The sequence below is a fragment of the Thalia democratica genome, chromosome 8 (assembly GCF_965202585.1).
Source record: "Thalia democratica chromosome 8, ktThaDemo2.hap1.1, whole genome shotgun sequence".
Lineage (NCBI taxonomy): Eukaryota > Metazoa > Chordata > Thaliacea > Salpida > Salpidae > Thalia > Thalia democratica.
Window position 1 is genome coordinate 37,491,361 of NC_139172.1, and position 21,091 is coordinate 37,512,451.

The 21,091-nt window shown below is 25.7% G+C and overlaps 14 non-coding genes across 14 annotated transcripts; 7 read left to right on the plus strand and 7 right to left on the minus strand.

The window, feature by feature from the left end:
* The first annotated feature begins 5,359 nt into the window (after nucleotides 1–5,359).
* On the plus strand, nucleotides 5,360–5,441 carry Trnas-uga (transfer RNA serine (anticodon UGA)). Its single transcript has one exon. It is a non-coding gene; the product is annotated as a tRNA-Ser (tRNA).
* A 1,614-nt stretch (nucleotides 5,442–7,055) lies between these two features.
* On the plus strand, nucleotides 7,056–7,129 carry Trnat-agu (transfer RNA threonine (anticodon AGU)). The gene has a single exon. It is a non-coding gene; the product is annotated as a tRNA-Thr (tRNA).
* A 1,511-nt stretch (nucleotides 7,130–8,640) lies between these two features.
* Nucleotides 8,641–8,713, plus strand: Trnaa-agc (transfer RNA alanine (anticodon AGC)). Its single transcript has one exon. It is a non-coding gene; the product is annotated as a tRNA-Ala (tRNA).
* A 780-nt stretch (nucleotides 8,714–9,493) lies between these two features.
* Trnae-uuc (transfer RNA glutamic acid (anticodon UUC)) lies at nucleotides 9,494–9,565 on the plus strand. Its single transcript has one exon. It is a non-coding gene; the product is annotated as a tRNA-Glu (tRNA).
* Nucleotides 9,566–9,571: 6 nt separating this feature from the next.
* Trnah-gug (transfer RNA histidin (anticodon GUG)) lies at nucleotides 9,572–9,643 on the plus strand. Its single transcript has one exon. It is a non-coding gene; the product is annotated as a tRNA-His (tRNA).
* Nucleotides 9,644–10,423: 780 nt separating this feature from the next.
* On the minus strand, nucleotides 10,424–10,495 carry Trnaq-uug (transfer RNA glutamine (anticodon UUG)). Its single transcript has one exon. It is a non-coding gene; the product is annotated as a tRNA-Gln (tRNA).
* A 1,101-nt stretch (nucleotides 10,496–11,596) lies between these two features.
* Trnak-uuu (transfer RNA lysine (anticodon UUU)) lies at nucleotides 11,597–11,669 on the plus strand. The gene has a single exon. It is a non-coding gene; the product is annotated as a tRNA-Lys (tRNA).
* A 652-nt stretch (nucleotides 11,670–12,321) lies between these two features.
* Nucleotides 12,322–12,403, minus strand: Trnal-aag (transfer RNA leucine (anticodon AAG)). The gene has a single exon. It is a non-coding gene; the product is annotated as a tRNA-Leu (tRNA).
* Nucleotides 12,404–14,929: 2,526 nt separating this feature from the next.
* Trnap-ugg (transfer RNA proline (anticodon UGG)) lies at nucleotides 14,930–15,001 on the minus strand. Its single transcript has one exon. It is a non-coding gene; the product is annotated as a tRNA-Pro (tRNA).
* Nucleotides 15,002–15,106: 105 nt separating this feature from the next.
* On the plus strand, nucleotides 15,107–15,178 carry Trnaq-cug (transfer RNA glutamine (anticodon CUG)). The gene has a single exon. It is a non-coding gene; the product is annotated as a tRNA-Gln (tRNA).
* Nucleotides 15,179–16,572: 1,394 nt separating this feature from the next.
* Trnah-gug (transfer RNA histidin (anticodon GUG)) lies at nucleotides 16,573–16,644 on the minus strand. The gene has a single exon. It is a non-coding gene; the product is annotated as a tRNA-His (tRNA).
* A 6-nt stretch (nucleotides 16,645–16,650) lies between these two features.
* On the minus strand, nucleotides 16,651–16,722 carry Trnae-uuc (transfer RNA glutamic acid (anticodon UUC)). Its single transcript has one exon. It is a non-coding gene; the product is annotated as a tRNA-Glu (tRNA).
* Nucleotides 16,723–17,510: 788 nt separating this feature from the next.
* Trnaa-agc (transfer RNA alanine (anticodon AGC)) lies at nucleotides 17,511–17,583 on the minus strand. The gene has a single exon. It is a non-coding gene; the product is annotated as a tRNA-Ala (tRNA).
* Nucleotides 17,584–19,095: 1,512 nt separating this feature from the next.
* On the minus strand, nucleotides 19,096–19,169 carry Trnat-agu (transfer RNA threonine (anticodon AGU)). The gene has a single exon. It is a non-coding gene; the product is annotated as a tRNA-Thr (tRNA).
* Between the last annotated feature and the right edge of the window lie 1,922 nt (nucleotides 19,170–21,091).

Below are 21,091 nucleotides of genomic sequence, written 5' to 3' on the forward strand. Positions count from 1 at the left end.
CTCGGCTAGCCAGCCTCACTCGAAATTGAATGTTTAAGCGTTAATAATGGCAAGCTAAGTAAGTTGTGACGTAATAATTAAAACTCAGTTATTTTAAATCTTTTAAGACGGCCAGCTATTCAAAGTTTTTATCATGCAGTATACTACTATTAGCATGGTACATGTCCTGGACATGACGTTAAACTGTCCTGGTGTATGACTCGATAACCGGAAGGTTTTTTTTTTACACCAGACCCTTGGACCAAACCTTTTGAGCGTATTTTTTAGTTGTTCAGAAAACAATACTACTATTAGCTTAATTTAAAATTTAGTTTTTCGTTTGCTGATAGATAAAAGTGAGTAATTTAAAAAAGCTTGGGTGTCTAAAAAATTTCATATAACTTTATATATTTTAAAGTACATACTTTTGTAGTACTAAAGTTTTAAAGATGTTTTATAAATGTATTTGTTATTCTGCAAACTTTTTGTGTCTCAAAGTTGTTATTTTTTTTTTTGAATTGAGTTATTTAAATAAAATACTATTTATTTTTCGATAAGACTATTAATTTACATTGTAAAAAGATCTTTTTTAAACCACTTAAGCTTCTAAATTTACAAAGTTTAAAAACATTTCATTGGAAAGTTTTGTAAAAAGTTAATTAGCAATGTAAAACTTGATACTAAACATAACAAGCATAAAGTTAATGAAACTGTAACATAGAGTTTTAAAATTATTATTTTATAAAATAGTTTCATGTATGGTGGGTAGTTTAATTATTTTTTGTATATATTATGTAAAGTAGTAATTTTTTAATATAAAATGTTAATATAATTTTGGGAATTGAAGTATTTATAAGAAAGGTATAGTATGCTTATACTTAATTGGATTATTAGTAAAACTATGGTTGCTGTTTTTTTTATGCTGTTAAATAAATGTTTTTTTTTATATAATATTTTATACTTTTTAGTGTTACAATTAAGCTTTCCCTACAACACAATTTTTTTGATAGTATTTAAAAAAATTCTCTATTAATCTTTAAGCCAAGCACAAATGTTAAAATGAAAATTATAAAGTTTCTATGAAAATTCTCTTTAAAAATATATAAAAATTGAATTTTTTACTTTATACTTGATAAAATATTTCCGAACCTGTCACTTATTTTGTATTTTGGTTTTTTTTAAACTACTTCAGTTGTTTTTGCATTTAGTAATTGGTTATATACCTTTTAGTTGTTTATTGATAAAGTAAGCAGAGAATGACCTATAAAATAAGGTTAATAAAAGCCTTTAGAGTGGTCTAGCTGGTTTGCCTGGTTTTTGTATACATAAAAGTGTTTAGCCCTCAAGTAGTTTTGGCATTTTAAAAAATTTAAAATATTTATTTTTAGGGACAAGGAGTCGAAAATGGCAATTTCAGTATTTTTTTCATGGCGGTGCAATTTGAAAAAAAATACTTGATTTAAAATTTATCTCCTCAACCAGTTTTAAATCAAGCTTCTTCAACATTTCACAGGTAATTTCCATTTTATTTTTTATTTTAGTGCAGGAGATTTTCTTATTCTAAAAATTAAGTTTTTATGTAACTTTGACAATTTTTTAATCAAACTCTCTTAATCAAAAGATTAAAAGATATCAATGGAACATTTTCTTAAAGTTAAGAAGTATTTATCTTTGAAAACGTAGGAGAAACTATGCTTTTAGTGATCTTAATAGTTTCCTATGTAGTTTTCACCTCCCATTTGGAACCTATTGTGCTCTCCAAATCATACAGCTATGCTTTTAAATTGGTTTAAAATCTGTAAAAAGCAAATTATAGCAAAGTTAAAACTGTATAAATTAAAACCAATTAAATAAAAAGAGAATAACTCCCTTACGGTCTTAATTGTTTTGAAGAGCAGTAACAAATTTAGTTTATACAACTTATAAAAATAAAACCCTTGAAAAATTTCATATTTTGTTAAAATTTTGTTAAAACTTAAACCACAAGTATTTTTTATGAAAAAAGACTACTAATCTATATTTAGTATTTCTTTTCATTTTAACAATTTAAAGCCTCTATAAACCATTAATGTATTTATAAAAAATTCAGTATATGATTTGCTCCGTTAGCACGGGGTGATACTTTAGCACGGAGTGACACTTTAGCACGGAGTGATACTTTAGCACAGAGTGACACTTTAGCATGGCGTTACTTTAGCACAGAATAACACTTTAGCACGGAGTGACATTTTAGCACGGCGTCATTTTAGCATATAGTGATACTTTAGCACGGTGTTACACTTTCGCACGGCGTCACTTTAGCACGGAGTTTCACTTTAGCACGGCGTTACTCTAGCACAGAGTGACACTTTAGCGCAGCTTCACTTTAGTACATTCGATTCTTTCATGTAATAAAATTAAATAGTAATTAAGAATATATTTATTAAAATGTTTAAAACTTAACTTTACTTATTCAGCATCCCGTTGATTAAGAATCTTAGGCACTTAAAACTATGAAATTAAAGGGAAGTATATCTACCAGGGGCGTGTCTAGACTTTTTTCAAAGGGGGTTCACAATTTTTTTTTTGTTTCTAATTTCCCGCTTAAGTAAGCATTTCTTAGGTATGCACTGCCAGTTAAGTACATAATATTTAGCCAAAAAACTCTGTTTATAAAATGCTTTTTTATACATAAAAATAATAAAAAACATATAAGTAGTAATAGAAAAGTTTTATATACTTTTTTATTATTATACTATAATGAATTAAGATAAATTAAGTCTTAAAGAGCCGGAAAAAACATATTTATAAGAAAAACATTTTTTCAAGTAGTTTTCTCTCTAAAAATTTAAACTTCATTAAAAAAATTGGTAGTTACTCAAATATGATGTCGCACCAATATCAAGCTGAAATTATATTAAACTCAATGTTGTTTTTTACCATAATTGTAGGCTTGAAAAATTATATTTTATAAATACATAAATAAAACTTATTTATCATAAACCGATAAAACTCAAATATTTAGTTGCTTTTTTTTAATAAAGGAGATGATACAATAACTTGTATACATTACTATACTGTAAAAGAAAATCAATTATTTAAACCAGTTAAAACACGCCCCTGATATCTACCAAAGTTATTTTTATTAAAATTATAGTTAAGCAAGGAGTAATTTTAAGACAAAGCTTGGTAGCCTTTTAAAATTAATTAAGATTTATAATTAGAGAAATCACTCGAAAGTAGTAATAAATGTTAACATCTTTAGTAGGCTATATTTTTTGAGAAGTCTATACTTAATACCAAAAAAAGTATTAGAAAACAAAAATTTAGTAAATAACTGGTAATTGAACAATTAAATACTTAAACTAAAGTTCTTAAAATTATACTATTTTAATACACACAATAAAATACTATTGCTTGGTTGACAAGGTTGGATTGAATACTTTATTAATGTAAAACACAAGTTAGTTTAAAATTTATATAAAGAACGAAAAAAAAAAAAATTTACAAAACTTTATTAATCCATACTCAAATTATACTGTATTCTGCGTAGGAATTCAAGTATGTTATCATTTTCATTAAAGTTTGAAACAAGATGAAACACCCGTTCGTCCGCTTGTTTGTATTTTTGTATAAAGAAAACTTCTTTAGCCGTAAAATTTTTTTATGTTATTAGGCTTTCTAGACTGTACCTATAAATGGTTTTCAATTTTTTTATATTTATCAAGCTTAAAAACTAAAAATGAAAATATGAATCCTAAAACTTTTAAAAGTGTCGTCTTAAAAAATCAAAAAAAAAGTTTTGCTAGAAAAAGTTTCAGTTATGCTGTTTATTAAAATTCTAAAAGAAAAAAAACTATATAGATTAAAAAAATCTAAAATAAGTTTATTCACCTTTGCAATAGTCTATACATAAATCTAATAACACATACATTCGTATTAAAATTTGTTACACACGTAGATGTAGAAGTAGAGTAACTTAACATCTTTTTGTATTGCGATATTCAAACATATATGAATTTTAATGTTTTTAGTTATCGGTGTTTTTAAAAAAGCGAAGGCAATTTATTTATCAGCATTTTTAATATTTATATTTACTTACTAAAATGAATTTAACCTAATTGAAATGGTACAAAAAATCTTAAGCTTATTTATGTGGCTTGGTTCATACTAAAAGTTTTGAAAATGTATCGTTAAACTGTTTTAGTAAATAAGTTAACAAAATTTGTTGATCTGTTTTAACATTATTATAAAAAGATAAGATAGGATTTTAGTTAAAACTTTAACTTTTAACATATTTAAAACTTTTTAACTTTTATTCTACATGTTGCATAGTTTGTTTTTATAATTTTAAACACAAAAAATGTCATGTAGGCATAAAAAAGAGTGAGTAATTTTACATATTTTAGATAAAATAATCAATGTAAAATTTGTTTGATAACTTGGATTTTAAAAGTTTTAGACTTTTTTTCTAAAATGTAGAGCATAAAGATTTAAAAAACAAGGTTTTGAATCTGTTAAATACTTTAAGACTAAATTTTATATAGTACTTAAACACTTGGCTCAATCAACTAAATATTTTTATGTTATATTTTGGCTTTAAAAGCTAAAAACTTTCTTTTTTCTAATGAAAATTTTAGTATGTCACAGTGTTTTAAGAAGGCAAACGTTTTACTAAAACAAATATTTGATCATATCATTTTTAATAACTCAGTTCCTTAAAAATGAGTTATTTAGTTAAGGTTTTTGAATTTTATAATTCAATTAGTTAAGCAAGTTTAAAAATCTTCCTCTTAATTAAAAGGTTTTATAAGATTTGTTATAAACTAAAAAGTTTAACATTTCAAGTGGAAAAATAGATACTTTGAAGCCAAAATACCGAAGCAATTAATTTACAAAAGCATATTTTTTTTAATAAATCACAATATATAACATTGTTGCACAATTTTTCTTGTTTTATTGCCTTAACCGATTGCGCGTTTTGAATTTAAAACATTTAGTAGTTGTATAAAATTCTTTATAAATTTTTAAACTTAATTGTCAAAAAAATGTTTTGTTTGAAACAGTCTCAACGATACCCTCAGTTGATTAATAAAGTCTTATTCATACTGATTCTAATATTCGAAACATTGTTTTGACAACAAAGTTAAAAAATTCAAAGTGATGTTATTTTCGTTATACATAAGTTAAGAACTATTATTATAATCTCATAAGTTAAAAGTACACAATAGTATCAAAATAATCATTATACTATTTCTAAAATTCAAGTATAGTCCATAAAATTTTATTGTTTAGCAGCTACACTACTATTCAATCATGTCAAATAGTTTGTACTACTTAAAACGTGCCGCTTTTTGTTATGCTTAAAAATATAATCACACATTTACGTGATCGATCGTAAGCTGCGATGGCCGAGTGGTTAAGGCGATGGACTTGAAATCCATTGGGGTCTCCCCGCGTAGGTTCAAATCCTGCTCGCAGCGCATTTTTATGATAACATTTTTCTTTATCCTTTAATTTATTGCCAAGACTTCGTAGTTTTATTTCTAAGTTTGTAAAATCTCCTAAGTTTAATAAAATGTGTTTCTTAATTTTAGAAAATTGTTAAAAGATTTCTGATTTATTTTTGGATACTAAAAAGCTAACTATTTTAATTTAGAAAGCATTTGACTTTTAAAAGCAAAGGTAACTATAAACTTAGCAATGTTGATTTTCTGTAAAGACGGTTTATTTTTAATTCAAAATGATGTTAATTTTTTTTTCTGAATTTAAGCTGTTTTACCAACAATTCAATTTTGTAGCAACATATTTAATTTACTAAATTGTTGTTAGCTTTCAAAATATAATTACAGTAACCTCTCGCATCTTTACGCACTCGTTTAGTTACGCACTCTCGTTTAGTTACGCATTTTAGAATTCTAAAAAATTCAAAAAAAATTTTAGTATTTTATTTTATATTTTAATGTAAAATATGCTAACTCACTTCATTATATCTTTAGACTTTGTAAACTTATGTTCCTTGACTAATTGATAAACATTTAGTTCTACCTTAGTATATCAGAAATTTTGTTAACAATAAGAGTTTAAATTAAAGAAATATGACTGTGTTAAATAATGAAAGTATATTGAAATAATGAAAGTTTAAAACACAAACCAATATACAGCACTCTTGCCCTATATATGAACAAACATCTAAAAACGAAATCTTATGAAACTTCCTAGCAAAAAGTAGCAGTGATACTGATTAATCTAGAGTTTACATTTATCACAAATGCTTAATTATAAATTGAATTTGCTAAGTAGAATAGAATATAAATTTTTAGTATCAAATAAATCACATATATATATAAAGATAAAATCTACTTATTATTAAAATTAGTAAAAATTTTATAAAAGTATTATTATTTTATATAAATTTAAATCCTTTCTTTAAATATATGTATAGTTTTATCTTTTGTTTTCATATTTATAAATAAATTAAACAAATTCTTTAAAAGTGAGAAAGTCTCCAGTCTGCTTTTAACTAGAAGAAATATCAAAAAACAGCCATTATAGTAAGTATATTTGGTACCTCTCGTATCTTTACGATCTCTCGTATCTTTACGCGGTTTTTCTGTGGACACAATGTGCGTAAATAAGCGAGAGGTTACTGTATACAGTTTTGTAGACAACAAAAAATTATACAGTTTTGTACACAACAAAATGTTTAAAAAATTTTAAAGTTAGATTAGTATAAAAAAATCTGTATTGTTACGTCATAAAATCTATGTTCAGTTATTGAAATTATGCAGTTTTTTACAACTTAAAACTTATTTGTCAACACAACTTTTGTAATTCTTTAGTATATAAGTAGGTAAATTCTCAACTTATATAAACCTTATTTATTAAAATATAAAAAGAATTTTAACTAAACAATAAAAAATAAGTGTAATCTCAAAAATAGTGCTTAAGAATATTATTAAGAAAACTAGTTACATGAAATTTTTTAAACTTGTAAATGATAATAATAAAATTAAAAATAAAAACTGCCGTTAACCTTCGGAAAGCATACGAATTTAATTGATTATATATAGAGCAACTTTTCCTATCAGTTGTGTGGCGCCATGGCTTAGTTGGTTAAAGCGCCTGTCTAGTAAACAGGAGATCCCGAGTTCGAATCTCGGTGGTGCCTCGCTTTTTACTTTTTTATCCAACTTTTACCTTATCCAGCTTATGAATTTTGTTTTCTAGTTATTGTGATTTATCTTTAAAATGTAATTAATGTTTTCATTTTCATCTATTTGAATATTGTAGCTTGACAGTAAAGTAATTTGGTACTATTTCTATATTAATAAAACTAGAAGTAAATATTTTTTTAAATAACGTTTAAATTTTTGAACGAACTAAAGCTAAACTTTATGTATTTTATTATTTTCTGATTTCAAATTTAGTTTTGTTATTGTTATTTGACATCAAAACTGAAGAAATCGCTTCAACTTATTTTTCTACAATTACATTTATTATTTATTTTTGCCGCCTCTTGACTCTGTACAAAATGTCGATTTTTTTTTATAACAGATTTATAGAAATTAGCTATACTACCAAAATTTTTATTTTGATGTAATTACTTTACACTATTCAATGCTTTTCTGTTTTTGTCTATAACATACGGTTTTTTTATTCGTTCTCAACATTAAAATTTAAGGTTTGAAGTTTAAAATAATTTCTAGCTGAGTTTAACTTCTGCTATAAATAAAATGCAAAATTACTTTGTACTTACTTTTGTTTTATTACCATATAACTGTTTTAAGGTTAACGTCGTTGTTTGAAGAAGAAAGTTTAAACTTATATTGCTCCAGAACTTTAAACTCCAGTTTCTTGCAATTTGATGATAACGTTTGATGATGATGTATAAAAAAATTGTAATGAAGCAGCAGCTACCTTCTTAAGAAAACCCTGCAAATAAATATTACAGGTTAGTTATTTACTGTACACTAAGTTTAGCTAATTTGCTTCTTTTTTTTTGTGTTTTCAAACTTAAAAATTTAGTTTTTGTTCTTTTGTAACTAATGCTTTACATTTTAGCTAGACTGATTAACGAATACTAAAATAAAAACATGACTTTTCTTTATATTTAAAATGTATGTTTTGGTTTGAATTGGTATAATTTTTAAGATCATTATACTTACCGTAGTAGTACGTACTAATACGTAAGCAATAAGTAAGCTTTACTGTTTACAAAGTTCGCAAACGTCTTAAATTTTTTACTACTATGTAGTTCATACTGTTGTGAATATTAAACTAACTGTATGTTTTTGTTTAGTGTAATTAGCTGTATTTTTTAATAAGGCAAATAGTGTTACTCTGTAAATATTTTAAAAATGAAACTTTAACAATAAAAACTAACAACATTTTTATTTTAAATATTATAAATTGATAATGTTAAACTTTTTTTTGTTTTGGATTTACAATCCCTTGATTTCAAAACAAAACTTATGCAAAGTTTTTGTGCAAAATAATATATTTTCATATCTATGAGCCATAAACTCAAAGTAGTACTTATTGTTATTAGTTTAAGATTAATAATATTGCTGTACTAGACGCACAAGTAAGCTAAAACTTTGAGTGTCAGTTTGTGACTAATGTGCTATTATTGCGTCACACTAGCTGTTTATATTCAATAATTTTCCCCATTGAATGCGTGGGGGTGTAGCTCAGATGGTAGAGCGCTCGCTTAGCATGCGAGAGGTACCGGGATCGATGCCCGGCACCTCCACTTTAATTTTTGTATATTAGTTTTTAAAATTTGCTTTTGCAAACAATTGGCCTCAGATTTCTTGCACTAATACATTCTATTTTTTTATCTCTAAATTTTATTGAACTCATTGTTTTTGCACCAATATTTTATAAAACTATGTGTTAAGCTTGTTATTTGATTATAATTATAATTAGACTAGTTAGAGTTTTATTTTAGAAATTTCTAAATATGGTTTAGAATTATTTCTACTCGTATGCTTTTGCATAAAATTTAAAGCAGTTTACTTATTTTAATCCAGAGTTACATTTTTTATTTCCGTATGTTTTCGTTAACTTAAAAGTTTTAGTAGCCGTCATAAAATTTAAATTTGTTTTCAAATTTTAAGATTGTCGAATCTATGAGAATTTTTCATGTTGTAAAAAATGTTTTATATATGTGCTTTATATATAATCCACAAGCTTATATAGTTTTAATTATATTATTGTAGGAATACAATATACATTAAAACCTGTAGTATAGGAGACATAGACTGATGTTCATTACTCAGATAATACTTTCATAAATATATATATAAGTGTTTAAATAATACATAAAAATTAGGCTATACGTTAGTTTCCAAACATTCCGCATTAGTAATCTACCTTAATGTTTTAAAAGCAATTTAGATGATTACCAATGTAAAAACAAGTTCTTATTTACAATTGTGCTAAACTAGCTTTGCTGAACAAAACTTCATAGCTTTAAAGTCACAATGCGCTTGTTATAGTTTATAAACGCGAGAAGCGCGTAGCTCACAAGTCCTACATGGTCTAGTGGTTAGGATTCCTGGCTTTCACCCAGGCGGCCCGGGTTCGATTCCCGGTGTAGGAACATTTCGCTGTAATCGTATAGTGGTTAGTACTTCACGTTGTGGCCGTGACAACCCAGGTTCGAATCCTGGTTACAGCACACTTTTTTGTAGGTTTAGATTGTAACTTCATAAATTAAACTTATACATAATTAAACTTTTATAAGTTATAAATAATTATTTTAGAAATATTTGACCACTGATAAACAAATATTCATTTTAAAAGTTTATTTACTTTACAATTCTTGAATTTCATTACTAGTACAGACATTATAAAACGGTTTGAATACAAACGTTTTATTACATAAAGTTGTTGTTCATTTATTTTATATTTATAAAAAACTTAACTTTGTTTAAGCATTTAGTTTTTGAATTTAAAGATAAATTGTAACAGCTCAAGCTTTTAAATAAAACTAAACTGTTATGTGCACATTTAGAAATTATATTTTGTACAAATAGCAAATAATTTTTACTAAATAATTTCTTTTCGGTACTAAGTTTATATAAAAATTTGAGACAACAATTCAATATCAATTAATTAAAATAATAATAATAATTAAACAATTAAAATCTAATGCAATTACCTTACACACCAAAATCAAGTCAAATAATTAAACAGTTTTGTGTTGTATAAAAAGTAACTTATCTTGGACGATTAATGCATATAGAATTAGCAAAAATACTTCAAAATAAATCCTCTGATTACTTTATTTAATGACATTCTAAAGTTGAGGCGGTTTAAGGCTCTCACTTAAATTAGTTGTTTTTCGTTTCAGAGTTTTTTGAAGATTACAACATTGGTTGATTATTATTTAAAACAGTTTATTTAGTCGGCACTAAAATCAAACCACAAAAGTTAACTTCGTTGTCAAGTAAAAAGGAGGTCCCGCCGAGACTTGAACTCGGATTACTGGATTCAAAGTCCAGTGTGATAACCATTACACCACGGGACCACTTATATAAATTGACGTTTAAGCGTTTATAAACCATCGTAAATGCTTACAAAACAAAACTAGCTCTACCTAAGTTAAAGTTTGTAAGCTTTACAATAAATTGCTAAAAGTGTTTTTTATTTTTAATACTGACGCTTCTAAATTGTGCCAAGATTTTCAAAATTAAAGATAGTACTTGTTTGTTTTTTACATCTTCTCTTATATTATACTTTTAAAACTTTATGTGCTTAAACAAACATTCAAACGATTATTGCATTTTTACTAGTTTTAAATTTTTATTTAACTTGACAGCTTTTTTTTATTTATGATCAGACAAAAAGCATTGACTTTAAAAACTAAAGCATAAAAACTAATGCGAAATAATGTGTTAAACTACAAAAAAAAATTTACTAACTTAACTACCAATCTTAACATACACAAATGTAGGTAAAAAATTCGCAATAGTTCATGGGCAAGTTTAGTGTATATAGAAAAATTTATTATCTTGTTTGAACTCAAATAAAATGTAGTCAATATATTTTAATATTAATTTCTATTAAACTAATGTATTTTTTTTAACATTTTATAAACTAGTTCTATTCATTTTTAAATTCATTTTTATATTCATTTATTCAGAGAGTAAAATATTCATAGCTTTGAATGATTTTAAGTACTACTTTGTATAGAAAAAAAACATTATCACAAAATAAAAATAATTTATTTCTATAAAATTAAAGCTGTACATAAAAACTAGTTTACACAAAATAAGTTACAAAAAAGCATATACAAACAAAATACAAAAAATTTTATCATTAGAAAGTATCGCAAAAATTTAATTTCAAAACATAACTTGTGTATAAACAGCGTATAGATAAAGCTATAATTGCCTTAAAAAAGGTTTTTACTTGCTTATTAATTGTTAGAGTTAAAATAATTGATTTTACTTACTACAGTTTCTACTAACAAACTAGTTGTATAAGCTTCAATGTAAACTTTACAGATACTTTCAACAGCTATACACTCTAACTATAGCAAACAGCTTATAACAACAAAGCCTCTATTGTTACGTCACTATGTTCAAAACTCGCCTTTATAATCGCTGCAAAACCAGTACCTACACGAGCCTGGCTAGCTCAGTCGGTAGAGCGTTGGACTTTTAATCCAACGGTCAGGGGTTCAAGTCCCCTGTCAGGCTCCTTTTTAGTATTTTCTACTACGAAAGTAGCTATATTGACGTCGATTTTTACATACTGAATTGTGTAATGACAAAAGTTTATTTTAGACCCTTAATCTTGTGTAGAAATATTTTGAGCTTTAAATATCTGTTTTATATACAAGTTGTATCTTATGTTTCGAAAATAGTTGCTTTAGTTTGTAGCGTTGTTTTACTCCTATTATACTAATTTAAAAAATATAAGAATTATTGTTTTTATGCTATTTTATTGACTAGTTTAGAATAAATTTTCAAGCTCGATTTTTTGTAAGCAACTGAACTATCTTTTTATACGAAAAAAAAGGCTATCATAAAACATCTAGTATCACTGTATATATCTGCTACATTTTCCCTAGTACTTAAATTAAAAAACAAAAAGTGTTTAAAAAATTAAGTTTTTTGATAACGAAATATGTTGTTTGTTATAATTGTATTTAAACTTAAGTAAATATAAAATCATAGTTGGCAACTTGCTAAAACTAGTTTATTTTCAAATAAATAGTTTCACAAGCACCTGCTATTTTAATGATATTTATAGACAGTTAAAACGTTATAAAATAACTTTGCTTTTTAGATAGAATAGAACTTTTGATAATTTAATGTAGTAATTTATTACTATAAAAACTAAAAGATGTGGCAGCAGTGGGATTCGAACCCACGCCTCCGAAGAGACTGGAGCCTTAATCCAGCGCCTTAGACCGCTCGGCCATGCTACCAGCTGAACGTTAACGAAATAATGCGCTTATAAACTAATGCGTTTACACACTACTTATAATGTTGCATCATAATCTGCCAGTAAAAAAAAAACTTGTTGTGAAAACCTATTCCATTGTTCTTTTTTGTATTCAAAGATGTTTTTGAAATAAATGAAGTTAATTTGATAGAGTTTTAAAAATTTGAGCAGATTTTAGGTTAACAACTAAACAAAAACATGAACAACCTTCAATTTGTAATTCTGATGAGTGTGATATATTATGCATCTGTTCTGAAAAAATACGTAAAATAAGTGCTTATATTATACTAAATATGAGTTGCCCTGCTTTGTTTACAAACTATTCAAAGCTTATATTAAAACTTTAACAAAAATAAACCACCCTATTTTTAATTTTTACTTATTAATAAGTGATATATTTTAAGCTTCAAATGTAACTCACTTTTGTTAGGAAAATCACTTTTTTAGACACTTAAAAAAAACTTAAATACTTTTATAACAAAAAAATAAAATCTTATTTTTATTTATGAAGCGGTTTTTTGATCTTTACAAAAACAAACTCATCTTTAAATTGCTTTACTAACTTCAAATACAATGAAAAAAACTATTCATTAAATAAAAACGTTATATTGAAGTCATGGTTTTATTAAAGCGACATTAGCTATCTTTTATTTTTACTTCATTACACTCAATTATACAAGGTTCTTAAAGTTTTTACAAACATATATTTTAAAAAATTTTCTCTTTATTTTAAATAAAAAACTAAAATATCTATTAAAAGTTTGAAATCTAAACTTAAGATTTTCAGTTAAATGATGTGAACTGATTTGAAAAATGCTTTAAAATAATAAAAATCATAAAACTATAAAGTCAAAGATTATTTTAATTTAGGTAAAAAATTTTAATTATATCAATAGTTTGCACATTACTTTTTTTTTTGATTAAGAAATGTTTTTTTGTGTTAAAAAATATTAAGGAGTTGTCTAAAAAATAAGTATAGCACGGAAAAAGTAGAAAAATGATTATGTGTATATAATAAAATATAAGTCACAAATACTGTATATTAATATAGAATTCTTATATAACATACATTTTATCTAATAGTAATCTTTAACATTTATGACTTATACTTTACCACATACACATAATGAATTTATCTGCTTTGTCTTCTACTTTTTCCTTGCAATACTTTTTGTTTTACAGAACTCCGTAAATCTTTATTAAAAATTTTGACGGAGAGAAACGGGACACGTTCAAAATCCACCCGATCAAAATCCCCCCAGTCAAATTCGAGAACCGCTTACCGATCGGAGTAAGGGGTAACAGTGATATTAAACAATAAAAAATATAAAAAAACGCAAAAATTATATAAAATAAATTTAAAAAAAAGGAAAAAGGCTTATTTAAACGCGGGTGGATTTTGATCGGCTGGATTTTAAACGCGGGCGGGTTTTGATAGTATACCGAGAAAAACATATGTTAGTTGAATGAAAGAACAGTATACGATACATATATAAAATTATAGTATTAATTCGGCTATGCATGTTGTGTTATGAAGAAAAAAAAAGATAAAATATAAACACAAATATCCAATATATAAGTCAAACAAATTTAAAAAGTGCAAACAAACAAAGTTAAATACAGAAAAATCAATAAACAAAATTCATTTTGCTTTTAATTTCTTCGTCGGCTTAGGGTTTTTTTCAGTATTGGTTTTCATTCTTTTAAGTCTTTTGTCTACAGTAGATCGCCATTTGACGAGGTCATTTAGTCTGTTCCACTCGTCAGTTCTAATATTCGAACTTTTTATGTCGCACTTCATACGTTCTCAAAACTTAGTCTTGGGCGATCTCGGTTGCTTTTAGGGCGTTAAGTCACAATTTGGTAGCTTCGCATCATTGGCTTATCAGCCAAACACATGAACCAAATATCTAAGTTAGCGGTTCCTCTCGTACTAAACAGAATTACTATCACGACAACGCTTAAGATAAAAAGTACTTTGAATTTGTTTTTTATCTGTACTGTTAGGATCTGTATTTAAAAGACAGTAGCTTATAATTTCAAAAATAATAATATAATATAAATAGAAAATTAACTTACTTTTTGATAAAAAGCTTTGCTTACCTTTAATAATATTTAAAAGACAAATTGCAAATGCCGATATAAGCCTTGTTTATAAAAAAACTAATTTTTCAATAAACGAGCTTATAAAGTCTGTATTGCCACATAAAAGGTAATTAGATTTTTTAGTTTTTATTAACATTACTGAATTTCGAATAAACTAAATTTACCAAATGCTTTTCATGTATTTTACTAATTAGTTTAATTATTAAACTAACTTGACTTGAATTAACTGTAACCGTTACGTCATACTGTGTTTGCAATTCTTTTGCGAGGAAAATAGTTTTCGTATCAGTTAATTTTATTTTGATTTCTGAGAACGAAAAACCGAAGGTCTTTTAAGCAAAAAAAATACATTAACTTGAAATTTTCTAGAACTATTAATTTATTATTTTCAAAGAAAAAAGAAGGGCTCGTCCGGGATTTGAACCCGGGACCTCTCGCACCCAAAGCGAGAATCATACCCCTAGACCAACAAGCCACTTATTGATTAACGTAATCGCACGTTTATAAACACTATTGTTACGTCACAGAGGCTGCTCTTAGCGTAGCGTATATATTACTACAATGCTCAACAGTAGCGTGCGGTCCTATGGTGTAATGGTTAGCACACAGGACTCTGAATCCTGTGATCCGAGTTCAAGTCTCGGTAGGACCTCATCTTATTTTGTAATGGTATATTTATAAGTTGAAGTTTTATCATTCTACTGATATTTTCGTAATGAATTTAAAAAATTGTACAAAGTGTAAATAAATTAATGTTGTTCAATAGAAACTTACACTTCTTATAAACACACTTATCCAAAATATAAATTTAATAACAATTTTAAAAACAAAACCGAACGTCTTTTAAATAAAAAATGAAATTATAGTTTACATAAAAATAAACTAATGCTTACATTAATAAAAATATAATATTTTCAAAACTTATAAACATAGCAAACTAACAATAAATATCTAAATTAGTTAATTAATGTTTTTTAAACTAGGTTTAAAATTATAAAACAAAGTTTATTGAAAGTAACGTTTTTATACTACTTTTAAGCTTTTATTTTAAGCACAAGTTTAAATATAAATTGTAAATTACTATGTTATTTTTCGTTATAAGATTTATAGTTTGCTTTTAAAATTGTTATTGAGTTTTTAATAAAAATTGCTTTAACGTATAAACTATCTTACGAAATTATCAACTATCATTCATATATGTAAAACATCTAATTTGGGTATTTAAAGTCGTTTGAATTTTTTTATAACTAATCGACAACTAATTTGTAATATAATTATATTTCAATAAAATAAACAACATGTTGTTGTATTATAATTATAAATACATTTAATAGCAGTTGTAAAACCCAAATAAAACTTAATCATATAAATATACTTGTCAAGCGAAAAATTATTTCTATTTATAGGTTTAGATTTAATGTTGTTAGTCTGTTTTTAATTTTACACTGACATAAAAACTATTTAAAATAAAAACTTTTAAAGCAATACTTAGATAAAGAACATTAATGTTAGATATGCTTGTTGTTTAATATATTTCTAACTTGAGAAAAACTTATTTTACCAACTCAATTAATCATGCAAAAATTCAAAACATATTTTCTTTTAAAAGTTGTTAAAATACGTTACTATAATAGAATATGTTTTAAATCAAAGTACAAAAATTTTACTTTACTATTTAAAAATTATTTGCTATTTGTACAAAATATAATTTCTTAATGTGCACATAACAGTTTAGTTTTTTTTAAAAGCTTGAGCTGTTACAATTTATCTTTAAATTCAAAAACTAAATGCTTAAACAAAGTTAAGTTTTTTATAAATATAAAATAAATGAACAACAACTTTACTTAATGAAACGTTTGTATTCAAACCGTTTAATAATGTCTGTACTAGTAATGAAATTCAAGAATTGTAAAGTAAATAAACTTTTAAAATGAATATTTGTTTATCAGTGTTCAAATATTTCTAAAATAATTATTTATAACTTATAAAAGTTAATTATGTATAAGTTTAATTTATAAAGTTACAATCTAAACCTACAAAAAAGTTTGCTGTAACCAGGATTCGAACCTGGGTTGTCACGGCCACAACGTGAAGTACTAACCACTATACGATTACAGCGAAATGTTCCTACACCGGGAATCGAACCCGGGCCGCCTGGGTGAAAGCCAGGAATCCTAACCACTAGACCATGTAGGACTTGTGAGGAACGCGCTTCTCGCGTTTATAAACTATAACAAGCGCATTGTGACTTTAAAGCTATGAAGTTTTGTTCAGCAAAGCTAGTTTAGCACAATTGTAAATAAGAACTTGTTTTTACATTGGTAATCATCTAAATTGCTTTTAAAACATTAAGGTAGATTACTAATGCGGACTGTTTAAAAACTAACGTATAGCCTAATTTTTATGTATTATTTAAACACTTATATATATATATATATATATTTAGGAAAGTATTATCTGAGTAATGAACATCAGTCTATGTCTCCTAAACTACAGGTTTTAATGTATATTGTATTCCTACAATAATATAGTTAAAACTATATAAGCTTGTGGATTATATATAAACCACATATGTAAAACATTTTTACAACATGAAAAATTCTCATAGATTCGACAATCTTAAAATTTGAAAACAAATTTAAATTTTATGACGGCTACTAAAACTTTTAAGTTAACGAAAACAGACGGAAATAAAAAATGTAACTCTGGATTAAAATAAGTAAACTGCTTTAAATTTTATGCAAAAGCATACGAGTAGAAATAATTCTAAACCATATTTAGAAATTTCTAAAATAAAACTCTAACTAGTCAAATTATAATTATTATCAAATAACAAGCTTAACACATAGTTTTATAAAATATTGGTGCAAAAACAATGAACTCAATAAAATTTAGAGATAATAAAAAGAATGTATTAGTGCAAGAAATCTGAGGCCAATTGTTTGCAAAAGCAAATTTTAAAAACTAATATACAAAAATGGAGGTGGAGGTGCCGGGCATCGATCCCGGTACCTCTCGCATGCTAAGCGAGCGCTCTACCATCTGAGCTACACCCCCACGCATTCGAATGGTAATATTATTGAATATAAACAGCTAGTGTTACGCAATAAGAGCACATTAGTGGCAAACTGACACTCAAAGTTTTAGCTTACTTGTTTGCTAGTACAGCAATATTATTAATCTTAAGCTAATAACAATAAGTACTACTTTGAGTTTATGGCTCACAGATATGAAAATATATCATTTGCACAAAAACTTTGCATAAGTTTTGTTTTGAAATCAAGGGATTGTAAATCCAAAACAAAAAAAAGTTTAACATTAACAATTTATAATATTTAAAAAAAAAATGTTATTAGTTTTTATTGTTAAAGTTTCATTTTTAAAATATTTACAGAGTAACACTATTTGCCTTATTAAAAAATACAGTTAATTACACTAAACAAAAACATACAGTTAGTTTAATATTCACAACAGTACGAACTACATAGTAGTAAAAAACTTAAGACGTTTGCGAACTTTGTAAACAGTAAAGCTTACTTATTGCTTACGTATTAGTACGTACTACTACGGTAAGTATAATGATCTTAAAATTTATACCAATTTAAACCAAAACATACATTTTAAATATAAAGAAAAGTCATGATTTTATTTTAGTATTCGTTAATCAGTCTAGCTAAAATGTAAAGCATTAGTTACAAAAGAACAAAAACTAAATTTTTAAGTTTGAAAACACAAAAAAAAGAAGCAAATTAGCTAAACTTAGTGTACAGTAAATAACTAACCTGTACTATTTATTTGCAGGGTTTTCTTAAGAAGGTAGCTGCCGCTTCATTACAATTTTTTTATACATCATCATCAAACGTTATCATCAAATTGCAAGAAACTGGAGTTTAAAGTTCTGGAGCAATATAAGTTTAAACTTTCTTCTTCAAACAACGACGTTAACCTTAAAACAGTTATATGGTAATAAAACAAAAGTAAGTACAAAGTAATTTTGCATTTTATTTATAGCAGAAGTTAAACTCAGCTAGAAATTAGTTTAAATTTCAAACCTTAAATTTTAATGTTGAGAACGAATAAAAAAGCCGTATGTTATAGACAAAAATAGAAAAGCATTGAATAGTGTAAAGTAATTACATCAAAATAAAAATTTTGGTAGTATAGCTAATTTCTATAAATCTGTTATAAAAAAAATCGACATTTTGTACAGAGTCAAGAGGCGGCAAAAATAAATAATAAATGTAATTGTAGAAAAATAAGTTGAAGCGATTTCTTCAGTTTTGATGTCAAGTAAAAATAACAAAACTAAGTTTGAAATCAGAAAATAATAAAATACATAAAGTTTAGCTTTAGTTCGTTCAAAAATTTAAACGTTCATTAAAAAAAATATTTACTTCTAGTTTTATTCATATATAAATAGTACCAAATTACTTTACTGTCAAGCTACAATATTCAAATAGATGAAAATGAAAACATACTTTAATTACATTTTAAAAATAAATCACAATAACTAGAAAACAAAATTCATAAGCTGGATAAGGTAAAAGTTGGATAAAAAAGTATAAAGCGAGGCACCACCGAGATTCGAACTCGGGATCTCCTGTTTACTAGACAGGCGCTTTAACCAACTAAGCCATGGCGCCACACAACTCAAAGGAAAAGTTGCTCTATATATAATCAATTAAATTCGTATGCTTTCCGAAGATTAACGGCAGTTTTTGTTTTTAATTTTATTATTATCATTAAAAAGTTTAAAAAAATTCATTTAACTAGTTTTCTTAATAATATTCTCAAGCACTATTTTTTTGATTTTTTAAGACGATACTTTTAAAAGTTTTAGGATTCATGTTTTCATTTTTTAGTTTTTAAGCTTGATAAATATAAAAAAATTGAACACCATTTATAGGTACAGTCTAGAAAGTCTAATAACATAAAACTACTAACTTAAAAAAATTTTACGGTTAAAGAAGTTTTTTTTATACAAAAATACAAATAAGCGGACGAACGGGTGTTTCATCTTGTTTTAAATTTTAATGAAAATGATAACATACTTGAATTTCGTTGCGGAATACAGTATAATTTGAGTATGGATTAATAAAGTTTTGTAAATTTCTTTTTTGTTCGTTCTTCATATAAATTTTAAACTAACTTGTGTTTTACATTAATAAAGTATTTAATCCAACTTTGTCAACCAAACAATAGTATTTTATTGTGTGTATTAAAATAGTATAATTTTAAGAATTTTAGTTTAAGTATTTAATTGTTCAATTACCAGTTATTTACTAAATTTTTGTTTTCTAATACATTTTTTTGGTATTAAGTATAGGCTTCTCAAAAAATATAGCCTACTAAAGATGTTAACATTTATTACTACTTACGAGTGATTTCTCTAATTATTAATCTTAATTAAATTAAAATGCTACCTAGATTTGTCTTAAATTTACTCCTTGCTTAACTACAATTTTTATAAAAATAACTTTGGTAGATATACTTCGCTTTAATTTCAGTTTTAAGTGCTTAAAATTCTTAATCAACAGGATGCTGAATAAGTAAAGTTAAGTTTAAAACATTTTAACAAATATATTCCTAATTACTATTTAATTTAATTACATAAAAGTATCGAATGTACTAAAGTGAAGCTGTGCTAAAGTGTCACTCTGTGCTAAAGTGACGCCGTGCTAAAGTGTCACCTCATGTCAAAATGACACTCCGTGCTAAAGCGATGCCGATCGAAAGTGTCACTCCGTGCTAAAGTATCACTCTGTGCTAAAATGACGCCGTGCTAAAATGTCACTCCGTGCTAAAGTGTCATTCTGTGCTATAGTGACGCTATGCTAAAGTGTCACTCCGTGCTAAAGTGTCGACCCGTGCTAAATAGACGCTGTGCTTTTCTGACACCTACCCCAACAATAAAGCTATAACAAAAATGCTTAACACTTGAAACTATCAACCGACAAGACATTTCAATTGTCAAGTTTTTAGAAAGTTTTAACGTTGTGAACTACACAAACATATTTAAAGTATTAGTTCAGTTTAAACTAAAGTTTCTTAAAGTTATCAAATTGTATAGGTTTTAATTATAAAACTTGTATTTATAATTTCTTTTTCAAAGCTTTAATGCTTAAATTTAAAAAATATAAAACTTCTAACTTCTTACAGCTGGTAAAACAAGTATTACTAAAAAATTTAAAGTTTACAAATGGTTAAAATTAAATCATGTATCAATCAAACCTATGGTAAATGAAGCATGTAGATAGTACGGTGAAAAACTACTAACTTGTCAGAAAACACTAAATTGTACAGTACTAATTCATAACAGTAATTTTAAAACACGGTAAGAAAATTGAAATATGATAACATATGTAAAAAATACTTTATGCATTTAATTTTTTAATACTACTAAAAAAATAAAATGATACCAATTAAAAGCAGTTTTTATGGAAATTGCATAAGCTTCATAAATGAAAAAAAGTTAAGAAACTAAAAATCAATCAAGGTAAAAAAAAAATATTTTTTTTTATTGTAAAGTTTTTAAGCTTTAGTGGTATAATTAAAACTGTTAGTG